The sequence below is a fragment of the Thalassophryne amazonica genome, chromosome 3 (assembly GCF_902500255.1).
Source record: "Thalassophryne amazonica chromosome 3, fThaAma1.1, whole genome shotgun sequence".
In the NCBI taxonomy this organism is placed as follows: domain Eukaryota; kingdom Metazoa; phylum Chordata; class Actinopteri; order Batrachoidiformes; family Batrachoididae; genus Thalassophryne; species Thalassophryne amazonica.
The window spans coordinates 150,000,245-150,022,015 of NC_047105.1; positions in this window are offsets into that span (position 1 = coordinate 150,000,245).

Genomic DNA, 21,771 nt, shown 5'->3' on the forward strand with positions numbered 1-21,771 from the left:
AACAATGAAAACTGGTAAGTGGTCATTGATTAATAATCCACTCACTGTATTGTTTTCAGTATATTGGTGAATATATTATTGATTAAGGTGGCACAATGGGATGTGATTCTACTTGGCCGAGTGATTTTTGGATATAAACTCATGCTGTACTTTATATTGATAAATTCATCTGTTATTTTATGCCTGTCCATACAGTCAGTGAATGCTTCAGTACTAGATCCTGGTGCTCTATATATACAGCTGACTATTACATTTTTATTTTTTCCTTCACATATTTCAATAGTTATACATTCTAATAAGTTATCAATCACAGTCCATGTTCTTATCCACATGCACAGCCACTCCTCCTCCACTCTTATTCTTTCTGTTTACACAGTTAAATTCATATCCATCCATTCATAAAATCCATTCCTTTATCTGTGTTGATCCACGTTTCTGATATAACAATTATATTGAACGGTTTTTTAAACTGACTTAAATATTCCTTGATGTTGTTAAAGTTTGCATACAGACTTCTGCTGTTGAAATGAATTATTGATCATTTATTATCTGTTTTAATGGTCTGATTGAACTGTTCATCTGTGTAATAGCAACAACTGTCATTGATGTTTGAGAAAAATTTATTGTCCGGATCTATATCGTGCTCCAAGTCCAGAAAATTATGATCCGTGTATTTAAATGTTGTCAATTCCAGTTTTTCATTATCAACAATTTTTTGAATTCTATCCCTCTCCAGATGTAGATGACGTAGATGAATAAGTTCTTCCAGTCTGCGTCATGGTGCTGTGGTATGTTTGAGTCATCATACCGTATTATCCGTATCTGTCCAGTTCCTCCATGTTCCTGATGACCAGAACTTTGGCTCGCTCTGGAGTCCCGTTCAGTTTGATGAATCTTTACAGTTTGATGTCCGTGTATGCTGAATTTTTCCTTGTTTTTTTAAGAGGTGAGCTTTCCTGGCAATGTCAGCATTTTGTTTGGTCAGATGTTCATTGATGCATATGACCGGGATTTGATACGGAGCCCGGTGATAATGATGTCATTCATCCTGGTGAATTGTTCTAACTCCGCGACACGGTTCTCCAGGTGCACCAGACGCCGGTCCTTCTCGGCATTCTGGATCCGGAGAGCCTTTACCTCCTCCACCAGGTCCATGATGGATTTCTGCTGCATTTTTACAACAGAAATCTCCTCAGACAAAAAGTCTAGAGACTTCTTGATATCATCGCCCTCCTCCGCCGTCAGTGCCTTCTTTGGACCTATAGCCAGGTGAACCCGCGCTGGTGGCTCAAGGCCTCTGTGAATCCACGCCGGTGGCTCCGCGCTGTTGGTTCCACAGTTCTCGGTGCTCGTGGGCCTGTTTGGTGAGCTCTGGTGGTGCGCAGACTGAACTGGGTCTCCGACAGCAACAAGGGCTGGGCTGGGAATCTGGCTCCACCGCGGGGCTTGGTTTACGGCCTCCAAGGAACTGTGGGCCAAGGATGGATCTGCAACGTTGCCGCGAAGCCGGGCTGGGCCTCCGATGCTGCCGTGGTGCTCTTGCGTGCCTGGGCTGCTGGGTTGCTGGCCAACAAAGAACTGTGGGCTGAGATGGAACTGTGATGCTGCCGTGAACCGGGATGGCAGACTCCGGTGAGGCCGCTTGTTGTTTACTGCACCCTCCCACAAATCAGATCCCGAATCAGACAAACCTCCTCAAGGAAATGCTCCCCATGCTGCAGTTTTTCTAACTGCAGCATGGATACTGGTAAAACTGCTCTTGCTTGCCTCTACTGGTGGTTGGCTCTCACTGCGGTATTGTATCACTTCCTGTTCCGGAGCACAGCGGTGTTTTTCTGTATCTGTTAGCTGTTTAATCTGTGCAGTTAGATTGATCTAGTTATCTAGATTACGATTTGTTTCACAGTGTAATCTTCACGTGCCTTAACTAAAGCACTCCCTCTGCTGAATCACCTCTAAATTATTTACACATTATTCACTTTGCGTGTTTTTAGGAATCCGCTAGCTTAGCGCAGCTACTAGCTCTTAGCCGATTTAGCATGGCGGCTTCTCCTGTCTCTCCCGCACTTTTCTGCTCTGGGTGTGAAATGTTTAGTTATTCCTCGGCCTCCTTTAGCAGTAACGGTACTTGTAATAAGTGTAGCTTATTCGTAGCTTTGGAGGCCAGGCTGGGCGAATTGGAGACTCGGCTCCGCACCGTGGAAAATTCTACAGCTAGCCAGGCCCCTGTAGTCGGTGCAGACCAAGGTAGCTTAGCCGAGGAACAAACTCTGGTTATTGGCGACTCTGTTTTGAGAAATGTGAAGTTAGCGACACCAGCAACCATAGTCAAATGTCTTCCGGGGGCCAGAGCAGGCGACATTGAAGGAAATTTGAAACTGCTGGCTAAGGCTAAGCGTAAATTTGGTAAGATTGTAATTCACGTCGGCAGTAATGACACCCGGTTACGCCAATCGGAGGTCACTAAAATTAACATTGAATCGGTGTGTAACTTTGCAAAAACAATGTCGGACTCTGTAGTTTTCTCTGGGCCCCTCCCCAATCGGACCGGGAGTGACATGTTTAGCCGCATGTTCTCCTTGAATTGCTGGCTGTCTGAGTGGTGTCCAAAAAATGAGGTGGGCTTCATAGATAATTGGCAAAGCTTCTGGGGAAAACCTGGTCTTGTTAGGAGAGACGGCATCCATCCCACTTTGGATGGAGCAGCTCTCATTTCTAGAAATCTGGCCAATTTTCTTAAATCCTCCAAACCGTGACTATCCAGGGTTGGGACCAGGAAGCAGAGTTGTAGTCTTACACACCTCTCTGCAGCTTCTCTCCCCCTGCCATCCCCTCATTACCCCATCCCCGTAGAGACGGTGCCTGCTCCCAGACTACCAATAACCAGCAAAAATCTATTTAAGCATAAAAATTCAAAAAGAAAAAATAATATAGCACCTTCAACTGCACCACAGACTAAAACAGTTAAATGTGGTCTATTAAACATTAGGTCTCTCTCTTCTAAGTCCCTGTTAGTAAATGATATAATAATTGATCAACATATTGATTTATTCTGCCTTACAGAAACCTGGTTACAGCAGGATGAATATGTTAGTTTAAATGAGTCAACACCCCCGAGTCACACTAACTGTCAGAACGCTCGTAGCACGGGCCGAGGAGGAGGATTAGCAGCAATCTTCCATTCCAGCTTATTAATTAATCAAAAACCCAGACAGAGCTTTAATTCATTTGAAAGCTTGTCTCTTAGTCTTGTCCATCCAAATTGGAAGTCCCAAAAACCAGTTTTATTTGTTATTATCTATCGTCCACCTGGTCGTTACTGTGAGTTTCTCTGTGAATTTTCAGAACTTTTGTCTGACTTAGTGCTTAGCTCAGATAAGATAATTATAGTGGGCGATTTTAACATCCACACAGATGCTGAGAATGACAGCCTCAACACTGCATTTAATCTATTATTAGACTCAATTGGCTTTGCTCAAAAAGTAAATGAGTCCACCCACCACTTTAATCATATCTTAGATCTTGTTCTGACTTATGGTATGGAAATTGAAGACTTAACAGTATTCCCTGAAAACTCCCTTCTGTCTGATAATTTCTTAATAACATTTACATTTACCCTGATGGACTACCCAGCAGTGGGGAATAAGTTTCATTACACTAGAAGTCTTTCAGAAAGCGCTGTAACTAGATTTAAGGATATGATTCCTTCTTTATGTTCTCTAATGCCATATACCAACACAGTGCAGAGTAGCTACCTAAACTCTGTAAGTGAGATAGAGTATCTCGTCAATAGTTTTACATCGTCATTGAAGACAACTTTGGATGCTGTAGCTCCTCTGAAAAAGAGAGCTTTAAATCAGAAGTGTCTGACTCCGTGGTATAACTCACAAACTCGCAGCTTAAAGCAGATAACCCGTAAGTTGGAGAGGAAATGGCGTCTCACTAATTTAGAAGATTGTCACTTAGCCTGGAAAAAGAGTCTGTTGCTCTATAAAAAAGCCCTCCGTAAAGCTAGGACATCTTACTACTCATCACTAATTGAAGAAAATAAGAACAACCCCAGGTTTCTTTTCAGCACTGTAGCCAGGCTGACAAAGAGTCAGAGCTCTATTGAGCCGAGTATTCCTTTAACTTTAACTAGTAATGACTTCATGACTTTCTTTGCTAATAAAATTTTAATTATTAGAGAAAAAATTACTCATAACCATCCCAAAGACGTATTGTTATCTTTGGCTGCTTTCAGTGATGCCAGTATTTGGTTAGACTCTTTCTCTCTGATTGTTCTGTCTGAGTTATTTTCATTAGTTACTTCATCCAAACCATCAACATGTCTATTATGCCCCATTCCTACCAGGCTGCTCAAGGAAGCCCTACCATTATTTAATGCTTCGATCTTAAATATGATCATCATGATCTATCTTTATTAGTTGGCTATGTACCACAGGCTTTTAAGGTGGCAGTAATTAAACCATTACTTAAAAAGCCATCACTTGACCCAGCTATCTTAGCTAATTATAGGCCAATCTCCAACCTTCCTTTTCTCTCAAAAATTCTTGAAAGGGTAGTTGTAAAACAGCTAACTGATCATCTGCAGAGGAATGGTCTATTTGAAGAGTTTCAGTCAGGTTTTAGAATTCATCATAGTACAGAAACAGCATTAGTGAAGGTTACAAATGATCTTCTTATGGCCTCGGACAGTGGACTCATCTCTGTGCTTGTTCTGTTAGACCTCAGTGCTGCTTTTGATACTGTTGACCATAAAATTTTATTACAGAGATTAGAGCATGCCATAGGTATTAAAGGCACTGCGCTGCGGTGGTTTGAATCATATTTGTCTAATAGATTACAATTTGTTCATGTAAATGGGGAATCTTCTTCACAGACTAAAGTTAATTATGGAGTTCCACAAGGTTCTGTGCTAGGACCAATTTTATTCACTTTATACATGCTTCCCTTAGGCAGTATTATTAGACAGCATTGCTTAAATTTTCATTGTTACGCAGATGATACCCAGCTTTATCTATCCATGAAGCCAGAGGACACACACCAATTAGCTAAACTGCAGGATTGTCTTACAGACATAAAGACATGGATGACCTCTAATTTCCTGCTTTTAAACTCAGATAAAACTGAAGTTATTGTACTTGGCCCCACAAATCTTAGAAACATGGTGTCTAACCAGATCCTTACTCTGGATGGCATTACCCTGACCTCTAGTAATACTGTGAGAAATCTTGGAGTCATTTTTGATCAGGATATGTCATTCAAAGCGCATATTAAACAAATATGTAGGACTGCTTTTTTGCATTTACGCAATATCTCTAAAATTAGAAAGGTCTTGTCTCAGAGTGATGCTGAAAAACTAATTCATGCATTTATTTCCTCTAGGCTGGACTATTGTAATTCATTATTATCAGGTTGTCCTAAAAGTTCCCTGAAAAGCCTTCAGTTAATTCAAAATGCTGCAGCTAGAGTACTGACGGGGTCTAGAAGGAGAGAGCATATCTCACCCATATTGGCCTCTCTTCATTGGCTTCCTGTTAATTCTAGAATAGAATTTAAAATTCTTCTTCTTACTTATAAGGTTTTGAATAGTCAGGTCCCTTCTTATCTTAGGGACCTCATAGTACCATATCACCCCAATAGAGCGCTTCGCTCTCAGACTGCAGGCTTACTTGTAGTTCCTAGGGTTTGTAAGAGTAGAATGGGAGGCAGAGCCTTCAGCTTTCAGGCTCCTCTCCTGTGGAACCAGCTCCCAATTCAGATCAGGGAGACAGACACCCTCTCTACTTTTAAGATTAGGCTTAAAACTTTCCTTTTCGCTAAAGCTTATAGTTAGGGCTGGATCAGGTGACCCTGAACCATCCCTTAGTTATGCTGCTATAGACGTAGACTGCTGGGGGGTTCCCATGATGCACTGAGTGTTTCTTTCTCTTTTTGCTCTGTATGCACCACTCTGCATTTAATCATTAGTGATCGATCTCTGCTCTCCTCCACAGCATGTCTTTTTCCTGGTTCTCTCCCTCAGCCCCAACCAGTCCCAGCAGAAGACTGCCCCTCCCTGAGCCTGGTTCTGCTGGAGGTTTCTTCCTGTTAAAAGGGAGTTTTTCCTTCCCACTGTAGCCAAGTGCTTGCTCACAGGGGGTCGTTTTGACCGTTGGGGTTTTACATAATTATTGTATGGCCTTGCCTTACAATATAAAGCGCCTTGGGGCAACTGTTTGTTGTTATTTGGCGCTATATAAATAAAATTGATTGATTGATTGATTGATACTGCAGGGCCAACTGTTATACGACACTTTGGGTGATTTGGTCTCCTTTTTTTGACTATGTAAAAAAAAAAAAACACAAACATGATGGAGCAGTGGTTTTTCTTTTGTCTTGTTTTTTCTTGTGATTATTTTATAAATGTTGTTTGTATATATTTATACATTTATTATTACTAGGTTGTACTGTCATTATTACTATTTCTTTTCTCTCATTCTCTTTTTAGTTTATCTGTCTTGCTTGGGGGTGGGAGGGCTTTGTGGGTGGGGGGAGCAAAAGGTTATGTGTGTGTATTGTGTTCTGGTTCTTAGAAAATGACGTTATAAATAAAGTATAAAAAATTTAATTAAAAATCAAATCAATCAAATCAAATATGAAGAAATTCTGTACGAGGTCTGTCAATAAAGTAACGGTCTTTTTTATTTTTTTCAAAAACTATATGGATTTCATTCATATGTTTTTACGTCAGACATGCTTGAACCCTCGTGCGCATACGTGAGTTTTTCCTCGCCTGTCAGTGACGTCATTCGCCTGTGAGCACTCCTTGTGGGAGGAGTCGTCCAGCCCCTCGTCGGAATTCCTTTGTCTGAGAAGTTGCTGAGAGACTGGCGCTTTGTTTGAATTCCGACGAGGGGCTGGACGACTCCTCCCACAAGGAGTGCTCACAGGCGAATGACGTCACCGACAGGCGTGGAAAAACTCACGTATGCGCACGAGGGTTCAAGCATGTCTGACGTAAAAACATATGAATGAAATCCATATAGTTTTTGAAAAAAATAAAAAAGACCGTTACTTTATTGACAGACCTCGTATTTTAATATATAGGGTTTTCTGCTCACCCTTGATTTGCGAGGCCTCAGTTGTTTGGAAAAAATATTGTCCTCAATCCTTGATGAAGTCAGGTCAAGATCAGACCACCGGGTTTCGGCACCAAAACTGTTTAGACCCTTGGTTCTTTGGGTCTGTCCTGGATCAACGAGACTCTTTTATTACAAAAAGGACCGTTTATTAATTTCATGTGAAGTTAATTATACCAGATCTGGGATTCTCACCGTCCAAGGTCACGCAGGAACTCATTCAGGAAAGAGACCCCAAACACAGTTTACAGTAAGTGTCATGGGCTGCCTTTGTATGCCTCCCTGTCCTGTCTGTGTTTAAGCTTGTCTGTAGTTTGTGAGTTTTTTCCCCAGATGGTGCACTCTGAGCCAAGTAACACCTGCTGCTCGTCACCACCACACACCTGCTGTGCATGAGCGGCTGATCAGCAGCGGGCTACATAAACTCAGGCTTTCAGCTCCATGTCCATGAGATTCACTGACCTTGATCTCATCTTTCCTGCTGCTTCCATGCACTTTGACGATGGAGCTTTCCGCAGCTATATTCAAGGGAACCTGGCCACTCTATTTTCCGCAATAGAGTACTTTGACCTCTGGTGTTCCCAGACACTATCCTGTGTGGCTTCCATGCTGCATCAGCCCCTGGCTCCACAGCTACCTGCACAACAGCATCACTTTGGAACTCTATGGCTCTCAGCTCAGAGCGCGTAGCTCTGCCCCGCTCCAGTTAAGTTCCTTCATGTGTCTGTGGGATTCCATTCTCACACATTCCTGCCTGTGACTGTGCATGACTAAGAACTGTATCCAAGAACTGTTCCAGGAACTGTATCCAAGAACTGTTTTCTAAGAACTGTATGTACTCTGATGTTGAACGACTAAGAAGTTTCCATGTTGTTTTTAACGTCAAGTCTTGCTTAAATTGGAAGTGCGTCACAGACGTGCAGCACTTGACCTCTGAAGATAATTCATGAACTGTGAAAGATTCCTGAACAGCAAACCTTATTTCCTAAATGGAGAACATTATTCCCAGAACTGTGAACATTTCTGTTTTAGCGTTCAGTGAAGTATGACTTGTTAAAGGCTTCCAGTGTTCCGAGTGCAATCACTCTCCATCTCTCTCCTATATTCTCCTAGTTCCTGTTCTCAGCTCTGTGAGTCCCACCTGGTCCTGGCTCCAGAATCCATTTACTCCAAGATCTCAGTTCACTTTCAAGACTGGCTTGGGACTCTGCAGCTCCCTATTTTCCAGCACTACGAGCAGACTGACTCTCCACTTTGCAGGCACCCCCAGTGCAGCATTATTATTTTCCTTATTGTAAATAAATATCTTTTCATTCACAACCAGCTCTGTTTTCTTGCTCACAGTGTTTGGGTCGATAGCCTGTACCTGGCTGGCTGGTGCCAGCTGGAGCTGACTGTTGTTGACTGGTGCTGGCTGGTGCTGTCTAGAGCTGGCTGTTGTGTGTGTGAAAATAAAAAAAAAAAAAAAAAAAAAAATTCAAGTACATAATTAAAAAAAGTAAAAGAATAAAACAGATAAAAAAAAATAATAAAAACTATTCATAAGTCTTAAGTCTTGACTTAAAAATGTTAGTATTTAAGTCTTCCACCTGCCAAACAAAGGGTTCGGTGGAAATGCAAACCAAGCCAGAATTAACCGTTCCACGCAGTACCAATCCAAACCACTTAGTGGAAACAGGCTGTCAGCATACACTGGGTAAGTTGTCAAGGTGTGACAGGGCCTTGGTTCAATGATTACTTGCGTGACCTCAAGCATAAGGCAAGAGGTCTAGAATGGAAATGGGGTAGTCCAAAATTAGAAATATTCCACCTTACATGGCGTGATGCTATCTTAGACTATAAGCATGTATTATAGGCTATTACTCTGATCTGATCAACAAAAACAAGCATAACTCAAAGTTCTTGTTCGACACGGTGGCAACACTTATTCATGGACAACCACCTGTAGTTCACTCTTAGAGGTTTCCTGGATTACTTTGGGAAGAAAATAGAAGACATCAGGTTAAACATATCCCAGCATGCCTTAATCCAGCCACTACACCCTGCTATTGATGTGGGCACCACTACTGAGGTATTACCCAGATTTACAGAATTTGATAGTATCTCACTAGACATGCTGACGAAACTCGTAACGTCAACAAAAAGCACAACCTGTTTATTTGATCCTATACCAACAAAACTGTTTAAGGACCTGTGGCCCACTCTTGGGCCGACTGTGCTGGAAATGATTAATCTTTCTTTAACTTCTGGATCTGTTCCTAAATGTTTCAAATCTGCAGTGATTAAACCATTACTTAAGGAACCTAATCTTGACCCTAGTGTATTGACAAACTATCGGCTGATATCAAATCTATCGTTTTGCTCTAATATTCTGGAAAAAGCGGTTTTACGGCAGCTCATGGACTATCTTACTGAGAATAATCTCTTTGAGCCACTGCAGTCTGCTTTTAGAAAATATCATTCCACAGAGACGACTCTCACTAAAGTGGTGAATGATCTTCTGCTTACAATGGATTCAGACACCACTACGGTTCTGGTGCTGTTAGATCTCAGTGCTGCATTTGATATCGTGGATCATCATATTCTACTCCATAGGCTGGAAAATCATTTTGGGATTACTGGGAGTGCCCTTGTATGGTTGACGTCATACCTCACCAGTCGTTCTCACTGTGTTTTATACAATAACATTACCTATAACCTTAGTGACATGAAATCTGGGGTTAAATGGACTGCATTTATATAGCAGTTTCCATCTGAATCAGACGCTCAAAGCGCTTTACAATTATGCCTCACATTCACCCCAATGTCAGGGTGCTGCCATACAAGGCGCTTGCTACACACCGGGAGCAATAGGGGATTAAAGACCTTGCCCAAGGGTCCTTAGTGATTTTCCAGTCAGGCTGGGTTTTGAACCCAGGATCTTCTGGTCTCACAGGGGTCTGTCTTATGCCCCCTGCGTTTCTCCCTTGGGCACATTTTGTGGCATTTTGGGATTACCTTTCACTGCTATGCTGATGATACTCATTATACATGCTGATAACTGCTGGTAATCTCACTCACTCACTCATCTTCAACCGCTTAATCCAATCAAGGGTCGCGAGGGGCTGGAGCCTATCCCAGCAGTCATAGGGTGTGAGGCGGGGTACACCCAGGACAGGAAAAGAGTCCAATCCACCTAACCTGCATGTCTTTAGATGTGGGAGGAAACTGGAGCACCCTGAGGAAACCACGCAAACACGGGGAGAACATGCAAACTCCACACAGAAAGGCCACAGGTGGGAATTGAACCCATGACCTTCTTGCTGTGAGGCAACAGTGCTAACCACCAAGCCACCGTGCTGCCCGCTGGTAATCTCATCCACATAAAATCCTTAGAAGATTGCCTTGCAGCAGTGAGAAGTTGGATATCTTGAAACTTCCTACTTTTAAACTCTGATAAGACTGAAATGATGGTTCTTGGTCCAGTGAGACATCAGCATCAATTTGACCAGTTAACGCTCAGCCTCGGCTCATGTGTCATATATCACACTGACAAAGTGAGGAACCTTGGGGTAATTTCTGATCCTTTGACCTCCACATTACAGATATTACGAGTACTGCTTTCTTCCACCTGTGAAACACAGTGAAGATTCGTCCCATCCTGTCTATGGCTGATGCTGAGACCCTGATTCATGTGTTTGTCTCTTCTAGATTGAACTCCCGCAATGTTCTATTTTCTGGTTTACCACAGTCCAGCATTAGGGCTCTCCAATTGGTTCAGAATGCTGCTGCCAGACTTTTGACACAAAGCAGAAAGTTCGACCACATTACACCCATTTTGGTGTCTCTTCACTGGCTTCCTGTCCCAGTGAGATCAGATTTTAAGGTTCTGTTACTAGTCTATAAAATTGTTCACAGACTGGCACCTCCCTACATAGCTGACCTAATTAAACCTTATGTACCGGCCCGGGCTTTGTGTTCTCAGGGTGCAGAACTACTTTGTGTCCTGAATAAGAAGTCTGTGGGTCACAGAGCTTTCTCTTATCGTGCCCCTGTTCTGTGGAATGATCTCCCTGCATCAATAAAACAGTCAGATTATGTGGAGACTTTCAAGTCCAGACTTAAGATGCACTCATTTTCCCTTTCATATGGCAGCATACTGGTACAGTATGTTACTATGCTTTCTACCTTTTAAAATTAATTTTATTAGTAAACGGAGCGTGCCGCGGCCTCAACTTTATCTAAATTCTGGGTCTGTTAGTGAATCTTCGGGCTAGTGGCCGGCGATCACCTTAGTATTTCTTCTGTTTTTCTTGTTTAATGCTGACAAATGATACTGTATTTTTTTGTCTTTCTGATGCCTGATTCTGTTTTTTTCTCTCTGTTTAAGGTGCAGCTCCATCCAGAGATGGGTGTGGTGTCTGTTTCTGTAACCCTCCTGTCCTATGCACCGGCAACATTTCCTGTATATTTGTTTTGTAATTTGTGTCTGTATCATGGTCCTAGCAGAGGGTCACCCCCTTGAGTTTGGTCTGCTTGAGGTTTCTTCTGCAAATCATCAGAGGGAGTTTTTTCTTCCCACTGTTGCCTGTGTTCTTGCTCTGGGGGTCGGTCAGGTTAGACCTTATTTGTGTGAAGCACCCTGAGGCAACTTTGTTGTGATTTGGCGCTATATAGATGAAATAAATTGAAATTGAAAATAGAAACTTTTGCTCAGTTTATTACCGCACTTAAAAAATGTCAGCTACCTATTTTATAAACATGACCCAATCTAGAGCCCATGGATCCCCACGGACAACACTCTAGTTTAATTAATTTCATTTATATTGTGCCAAATCACAACAAAGCAGCTTGAAGGCGTTTCACACCAGTAAGGTCTAACCTCACCAGCCCCCTGAGCAGGAACACTGGAGACATTGGTAAGCAAAAAGTCACTCTGATGATGTTAAGGAAGAAACCTGAAGGAGACCAGACTCAGAGGGGTGACCCTCTGGTTTCTAAGAGGTGCAAGGTTTTTACTGTTTGTAGAAAAGTTTGTTGTTTAGCTGTCATCACTGGATGACAGGACTTCATCCTGAGCAAAACATGCCATGTGTTTATGTCTCCTCCAATTCCATGGGGTGGGGGGGGATCCTCTTTGTCTTAAACTGTTCTCAGGACTTCCAGTTCTTCCAGTAGGACCAAGAATGACACTTGGCACATGTCTCACTTTGTTGCTCAAAAATTGCAGAGGTCTTCCTGGATTCTGCATTTTGAATCACCATCAACTGACTCGGAGTCATTAACGCAGTTTTACCTCAAGTCATTAAGACGTTTGACCTTGAGTCATTAAGGCCGTTTGACCTCAAGTCACTAAGATGTTTGACCTCGACTCATTAAGGCCGTTTGACCTCGAGTCATTAAGATATTTGACCTTGAGTCATTAAGATGTTTGACCTTGAGTCATTAATGCCTTTTGACCTCAAGTCATGAAGACTGTTTGACCTTGAGTCATTAAGATGTTTGGCCTTGAGCCGTTAAGCCCACTTTACCTCGAGTCACTAAGATGTTTGACCTTGACTCATTAAGGACGGTTTGACCTTGAGTCACTAAGATGTTTGACTTCGACTCATTAAGGCTGTTTGACCTCGAGTCATTAAGATGTTTGACCTTGAGTCATTAAGATGTTTGACCTCAAGTCATTAAGGCCGTTTGACCTCGAGTCCTTAAGATGTTTGACCTTGAGTCGTTAAGATGTTTGACCTCGAGTCATTAAAGCCGTTTGACCATGAGTTATTAAGGCCATTTGACCTTGAGTCATTAATTCCATTTGAACTTTGGGTCATGAAGGCCGTTTGATGTTGAGTCATTAAGGCCGTTTGACCTTCGGGTCATGAAAGCTGTTTGACCTTGAGTCATTAAGGCCATTTGACCTTGAGTCATTAACACATGTGACCTTGAGTCATTAAGATGTTTGACCTCGTCATTAAGGCCGTTTGACGTCCAGTCATTAAGACATTTGACCTCCAGTCATTAAGACATTTGACCTCGAGTAATTAAGACGTTTGACCTCGAGTCATTAAGATGTTTGACCTCGAGTCATTAATGCCTTTTGACCTCAAGTCATGAAGGCTGTTTGACCTTGAGTCATTAAGATGTTTGACCTTGAGCCGTTAAGGCCACTTTACCTCGAGTCACTAAGATGTTTGACCTTGACTCATTAAGGCAGTTTGACCTTGAGTCATTAAGATGTTTGACCTTGAGTCATTAAGATGTTTGACCTCAAGTCATTAAGACCATTTGAACATGAGTTATTAAGGCCATTTGAACATGAGTTATTAAGGCCATTTGACCTTGAGTCATTAATTCCATTTGAACTTTGGGTCATGAAGGCCATTTGATGTTGAGTCATTAAGGCCGTTTGACCTTCGGGTCATGAAAGCTGTTTGACCTTGGGTCATTAAGGCTGTTTGACCTTGAGTCATTAACACATGTGACCTTGAGTCATTAAGGCCGTTTGACCTCCAGTCATTAAGACATTTGACCTCGAGTAATTAAGACATTTGACCTCGAGTCATTAAAGCCGTTTGACCTCGAGTCACTGAGGCCGTTTGACCTCGAGTCATGAAGACTGTTAAAGGACCTTGGGTTCTGTCTGGTCTGCTTGAGGTTTCCTCCTGGAGTGAAGAAAAGAAACCAAACTGTCTCTGTCAGCTGCTTTGCTCGTGGGTTGGGGAAGGTTTAAACAAGGCCTTGAAATGACTTATATTTTGGATTACATTCACTGGATTAAAAAAATCTGACCGCTGAGCTCATATTTACAGAAAAGATCTTTTTTTTTTTTAATCCAGTTAATGCAATATAAGCGTCCTGGATGTGTCTGTGGTCCTGTCCACACTGTCCCCCGCCTCACGTGGACATACGTATTATTTGGCTTTGAATAAGCGGATCAGCGCCCCCCCCCCCCCCCACCGGCCGGTCAACATGTGGAGCGCGTGCACGGCTGTCGGCGGTGATCCGCGCTGGAGGAGGAGCCGAGGAGGAGCAGAGCTGCACCGCAGTGGAACCGAACCCGGATCACATCTGGTACCGGAGGGCCGAGCAGCGGATCAGGTAAGCGGCCCGGACCGGAGGCTCGCGCGCGCCGGTGATGATGATGATGATGATGATGATGATGGAGATGATGATGGAGATGATGATGATGATGATGGAGATGATGATGGAGATGATGGAGATGATGATGATGATGATGATGATGATGATGGAGATGATGATGGAGATGATGATGATGATGATGGAGATGATGATGGAGATGATGGAGATGATGACGAAGCACTTTGTGAGGGTTTTGTTGCATCATGTTCTGGATCCGCTCTGCAGAGGCCCGTGCGTGTGCGCGCGCGTGTGCCATTGCAGAGGACGGACTGTGTTTTGGTTCTGGATTCCTGATGACGTCAGACTTCTTAAACCTGTAGGTGACCTTGTGGTCTGTTTGTTCAGGCACGTTATGACGTCACCGAACTCGGACTTATTTCAAGGTGTGCACGTGCTCACGACGTGCGCGCTCAGCTTCCGTTTTGTTCTGATGACGTCACTGGAGTCAGTCGGTGTGTTGTGCACAAGGACATTATGTGTGTGTTTGTATGGTGACGTCACACTCAGCCAGGGTGTGGAACCAACAACGACCTGTGACGTCACAGTTCAAGTGGGCAACAGTGAGGTTTGGAATCCATCAGGCCCCGCCCACAGTCTGTGGTCCCATCCAGGACCACTTCATGAGCAAACCAGCCAGAACCAACCAAAGAGCAGAGAGGGATTTTAAAAAAAAGGGGTGGAGTCATGCCACACCCAGCATTGCAAACCACACCCACTGATAAACCACACCCACTGACACAAATTTCAATTGTTTATTTAATTTATTTAGTGCCAAATCACAACAAAGCTGCCTCAAGACACTTCACACAAGTAAGATCTAAACTTACTAACCCTCAGAGCAAGAACACAGACAACAGTAGTAAGAAAAAAACTCCCTCTGAGGATGTCAGGAAGAAACCTCAAGCAGAACAGACTCAGAGAGGTGACCCTCTGCTTGGGCCATTTTAACAGTTACAAGGTTTTTGCAAAGCTGGAGAAACAGGAAATCAAACAACATAATAATATGAAGAAGACGAAAGTCCACACAGGTGTCAGCACCACAGGCACACAAAATATTCAAATAGAAAAAATGAACAGTTCTACAAACTCATAAACAAAACTAGTGAGTCCGAAAGGGTGTGGGCTGAAGCAAAGCTTATTAGCGCCCACCCCTGCTAGTACAAGTCCAACAATTCTGATCAGTCATATTTACATAAATATAAATTCACTACTACATGTCGACACACAGACATACACATCAATATACTATTCACTTATAATTATATTTATATAGTACCAGATCATAAGAAAGTCGAATCAAGGCACTTTACGCCAGTAAGGACTAACCTTACCAACCCCCAGAGCAAGCACTAGGCAACTGTGGTGAGGAAAAACTCCCTATAAGGAAGAAACCTCAAGCAGACCAGGCTCTTGGGGGTGACCCTCTGCTTGGGCTGTGCCATATATCCCTATATACATACGTATATACTTTACAAACATAAATATATACATACATATACACAGTCACTTATATACATATACACCTACCCATATCTATATATCTACATACGCATATACATACCCACACATTCAAATATACAATAAGTCCCACTTATAAATTGAACATTCCATATAAATCAAATTATATTTGCTTCTTTATGATACTTAGACATAATGTTCTTTTTGAGTAGTTTCTTAAATCTCACTAAGGTACTACTCATTCTAACCTCTGTTGAACATTTGTTCCATTTCCTCACCCCAACCACAGACACAAAAACCCTTTACATTTGTTCTTACTGGTGGTTTCATAAAAATTGCACAACCTTTTAAACTATATCTGGATTCCCTCAATCGGAACAGACTCTGGACATGTCTCGGTAAGGCTTGGTTTTTCGCTCGAAATAAAGTTTGAATTGTAATGTAATCGACCAAATCTATGAATTTTAATAAATTTAAAGACACAAATAGAGAATGAGTTGGTTCACGATATTGTTTATTGCAGATGATTCGTATGGCTCGTTTTTGCAAAAGGAATATTGGATTGGTATTTGATTTGTAAGTGTTTCCCCATGACTCAACACAATATGTCATATATGGTACCATCAGAGAATGATATAAAGTAAGTAACCCTTCTTGCGGCAGTAGGTCTTTGGCTTTATACAAAATGGCTATAGTTTTTGACAATTTTGATTTCACATAATTTATATGTGGTTTCCAGCTAAATTTATTATCAATTATAACACACCTAAAAATTTATTCTCTTACTAACTCAATTTCCTTATTGTTTATAGTTAAATTTTTACATTTGGGTGCCTGTTTATTTCCAAATATAATACATTTAGTTTTCCCAAGGTTGAGTGACAACTTATTAGCGTCAAACCAAACCTTAAATTTTTCCAGTTCTTTCTCCACTATGTCCAGAAGCTGTTCAAGATTTTCACCGCTACAAAACACCATTGTATCATCCGCAAAAAGGACACATCTCAGTGAACTCGACACCCAACTTATATCATTTACATAGATTATAAACAACAAAGGACCCAGCACTGAGCCCTGCGGCACCCCACATTTGACTTCCCTGAGTTCAGAATTTGTATTATTGAATTGAACATACTGAAATCTGCCTTGTAAATAACTATTTCTGCAGTTTAGTTAATAGTATTCCATGGTTAATTATGTCAAACGCTTTCTGTAAATCAAAAAAAACAAAAAAACAACACCTACTGTATATTGTTTATTGTCAATTGCGGTTGCTATACTTTCCACAAAGTCCATCAAAGCCTGTGATGTAGTTCAAGACCTTCTGAATCCATATTGTTCTTCACAAATGATGTTATGCTTCAGTAAATAATCATTTAGTCTTTTAGCAAATATTTTTTCCCAAATTTTTGAAAATTGTGGCAGGAGTGATATAGGTCTATAATTAGAAAATGTGTGTTTGTCACCAGTTTCAAACAGAGGAATTACTTTGGCTATTTTCATTTGAGAAGGAAATTTACCAGTACTTAGTGACATATTGCAAATATAATTGAACGGTTTTACTATACAATCAATAACTTTTTTTTAATAAAGCCATATCCAAATTATTAAAATCAAGTATTTCCCTTTCATGAGTACCACCAATGAACATTGAAACAGATTTGTTAAATGATGAATTATTTACCCAGAAGTTATTAGTTGATGAGTCAATTTTACTGGCAAGATTTTTACCCACATTAACGAAGTATTCATTAAAGTGTTCAGCAATAGACTTGTTGTTATCAATCATGATGTAGTTGTTACTCTGTAAAAATGAAGGATAATCTCTAGTTACTCTATTCTTTTTTACTATTTCATTTAATATGTTCCATGTGTTTTTGATGTTATTTCTATTTTTGACAAGTAACTCACTATATCTTTTTTTACTGAGTCTCATGATATTGATTAACTTATTCTTATATGTTTTATACTTACTTTCAGCTTCCTTAGTTCATAGTTTTATGAATTGTTTATATCAAATCAAATCAAAATCAATTTTTTTATATAGCGCCAAATCACAACAAACAGTTGCCCCAAGGCGCTTTATATTGTAAGGCAAGGCCATACAATAATTACAGAAAAACCCCAACGGTCAAAACGACCCCCTGTGAGCAAGCACTTGGCTACAGTGGGAAGGAAAAACTCCCTTTTAACAGGAAGAAACCTCCAGCAGAACCAGGCTCAGGGAGGGGCAGTCTTCTGCTGGGACTGGTTGGGGCTGAGGGAGAGAACCAGGAAAAAGACATGCTGTGGAGGGGAGCAGAGATCGATCACTAATGATTAAATGCAGAGTGGTGCATACAGAGCAAAAAGAGAAAGAAACAGTGCATCATGGGAACCCCCCAGCAGTCTACGTCTATAGCAGCATAACTAAGGGATGGTTCAGGGTCACCTGATCCAGCCCTAACTATAAGCTTTAGCAAAAAGGAAAGTTTTAAGCCTAATCTTAAAAGTAGAGAAGGTGTCTGTCTCCCTGATCTGAATTGGGAGCTGGTTCCACAGGAGAGGAGCCTGAAAGCTGAAGGCTCTGCCTCCCATTCTACTCTTACAAACCCTAGGAACTACAAGTAAGCCTGCAGTCTGAGAGCGAAGCGCTCTATTGGGGTGATATGGTACTACGAGGTCCCTAAGATAAGATGGGACCTGATTATTCAAAACCTTATAAGTAAGAAGAAGAATTTTAAATTCTATTCTAGAATTAACAGGAAGCCAATGAAGAGAGGCCAATATGGGTGAGATATGCTCTCTCCTTCTAGTCCCTGTCAGTACTCTAGCTGCAGCATTTTGAATTAACTGAAGGCTTTTCAGGGAACTTTTAGGACAACCTGATAATAATGAATTACAATAGTCCAGCCTAGAGGAAATAAATGCATGAATTAGTTTTTCAGCATCACTCTGAGACAAGACCTTTCTAATTTTAGAGATATTGCGTAAATGCAAAAAAGCAGTCCTACATATTTGTTTAATATGCGCTTTGAATGACATATCCTGATCAAAAATGACTCCAAGATTTCTCACAGTATTACTAGAGGTCAGGGTAATGCCATCCAGAGTAAGGATCTGGTTAGACACCATGTTTCTAAGATTTGTGGGGCCAAGTACAATAACTTCAGTTTTATCTGAGTTTAAAAGCAGGAAATTAGAGGTCATCCATGTCTTTATGTCTGTAAGACAATCCTGCAGTTTAGCTAATTGGTGTGTGTCCTCTGGCTTCATGGATAGATAAAGCTGGGTATCATCTGCGTAACAATGAAAATTTAAGCAATGCTGTCTAATAATACTGCCTAAGGGAAGCATGTATAAAGTGAATAAAATTGGTCCTAGCACAGAACCTTGTGGAACTCCATAATTAACTTTAGTCTGTGAAGAAGATTCCCCATTTACATGAACAAATATATAGTACGTTTTTCTTTTTACATGCCCTCTGAAGCCCCTTAGTTATCCATGGTTTGTTGCTATATTGATTTCTATATATTTTGTCAACAAATGGACAGTGTTTATTATACAAACTGGAAAAAATGGAAATGAAAGCATCATATGACCTGTCAACATCATCAACAAAAACATCTGACCAATTCTGACTTGATAAATCCTCCCTTAAATTATCAATTGTTTCAGGTGTTACTTTTTTACTCATGAATTTGATATTGCTTCGATACATACAACAACCCTCCAATGCAAAGACTGAGAAAACTGGCAAGTGATCACTGATATCACTGACCAGTAGTCCCCCACTAAGATTACCGGATATAATGTTAGTTAAAATATTGTCAATGAGAGTTGTTGAGTCCATAGTTATTCTGCTAGGATGAATGATGGTTGGAAACAGTCCTAAACAGTACAAGGTGTTTATAAATGAGGTAATTTGTGGATGATTGTGAGGGTTTAAAAAATCTATATTGAAATCTCCACAGACAAATAAATGCTTATTTCTGTTGATTTTGTTGTACATTCCTAAGATAATGTCTTCAAAGGTGTCAATATTTGTCCCAGGAGTTCTGTAAATGCAACTAACAACTATGTTTTTGGAGTTTATAGATGTAATTTCTATGGTAACACATTCCATGATGTTGTCCACTGTAAATGACATGTTGTTAACAGTTATAATCTGACCTTACAAACAATGCAACGCCTCCGCCCCTTCTCGTCTGCCTATTAACCAGGAACAATTCATAACCATCAAGATATACCAGATCTTTATTATCCTCATTTAACCATGTTTCTGAAATTGCAATAACTGAAAAACGTTTTTTGGATGTTTTCAAAGAATCATTAATAGTGGACAGATTACGAGAAAGACTTCTGCTGTTGAAATGTATAATTGAAAAATCTTCATCATTGATTTTATAATTTTTGAATTGTTCTTCTGTAAAATATTTGCACTGTCTCACAATATTCTCACTGAAAAAGGTATCAGGATCATTTTCAGATTCAAAGGGGTGGTTAGCAGAGTTATTATAATTAAATGTATCTAGACAGAGCTCCTGGGCAGAAATAAACGGATCATTATCCTTAGTCATTATGTCTCTCTTGTCTCCGGGTGTAGATGATGTGGATGAGTGGGTTGCTCCAGTCTGCATCATGGTGCTGTGATGTGTTTGAGTCCTCATACCTATTGTTCATATTTGTCCAGCTCCTCGATGTTCCTTATTGCCATAACCTTTGCTTGTTCTGGTGATCCGTTCAGTTTAGTTTATTTTAGGCAGGGAGCATCCAAGGTGATCGCCGGCCACTAGTCCTAAACTTCACTAAAAGACCCAGAATTTAGGTAAAGTAGAGGCCGCGGTACGCTCCATTTACTAATAAAATAAAATGAAACAGTGAAAAGAATAGTCACATACTATTCCAGTATGCTAGCCATACCAAAGGGAAAACATCTGGACTTGAAAGCCTCCACAGAATCTGACTGTTTTATTGATGCAGGGAGATCATTCCACAGAACAGGGACACGATAAGAGAAAGCTCTGTGACCCACAGACTTCTTATTCACCTTAGGGACACAAAGTAGTCCTGCACCCTGAGAACACAGAACCCGGGCCGGTACATAAGGGAGGTGCCAGTCCATGAACAATTTTATAGACTAGTAACAGAACAGAACTTTAAAATCTGATCTCACTGGGACAGGAAGCCAGTGAAGAGACTCCAAAATGGGTGTAATGTGGTCAAACTTTCTGCTTTGTGTCAAAAGTCTGTGTCAAAACATTTTGAACCAGTTGGAGAGCCCTAATGCTGGACTGCAGTAAACCAGAAAATAGAACATTGCAGTAGTCCAATCTATAAAAGACAAACACATAGATCAGGGTCTCAGCATCAGCCATAGACAGGATGGGACGAATCTTCACTATATTTCACAACCACACCCACTGACACAGACACCACCCACTGACACAAACCACACCCACTGACAGACACCACCCACTGACACGGACACCACCCACTGACAGATACCACCCACTGACACAAACACCACCCACTGACACAAACACCACCCACTGACACAAACACAACCCACTGACACAAACACCACCCACTGACACAAACACAACCCACTGACACAAACCACACCCACTGACAGACACCACCCACTGACACGGACACCACCCACTGACAGATACCACCCACTGACACAAACACCACCCACTGACACAAACACAACCCACTGACACAAACACCACCCACTGACACAAACACAACCCACTGACACAAACCACACCCACTGACAGACACCACCCACTGACACAAACACCACCCACTGACACAAACACCACCCACTGACAGACACCACCCTCTGACACAAACACCACCCACTGACACAAACACCACCCACTGACAGACACCACCCTCTGACACAAACACCACCCACTGACACAAACACCACCCACTGACAGACACCACCCTCTGACGCAAACACCACCCTCTGACACAAACACCACCCACTGACAGACACCACCCTCTGACACAGACACCACCCACTGACACAAACACCACCCACTGACAGACACCACCCTCTGACACAAACACCACCCACTGACACAAA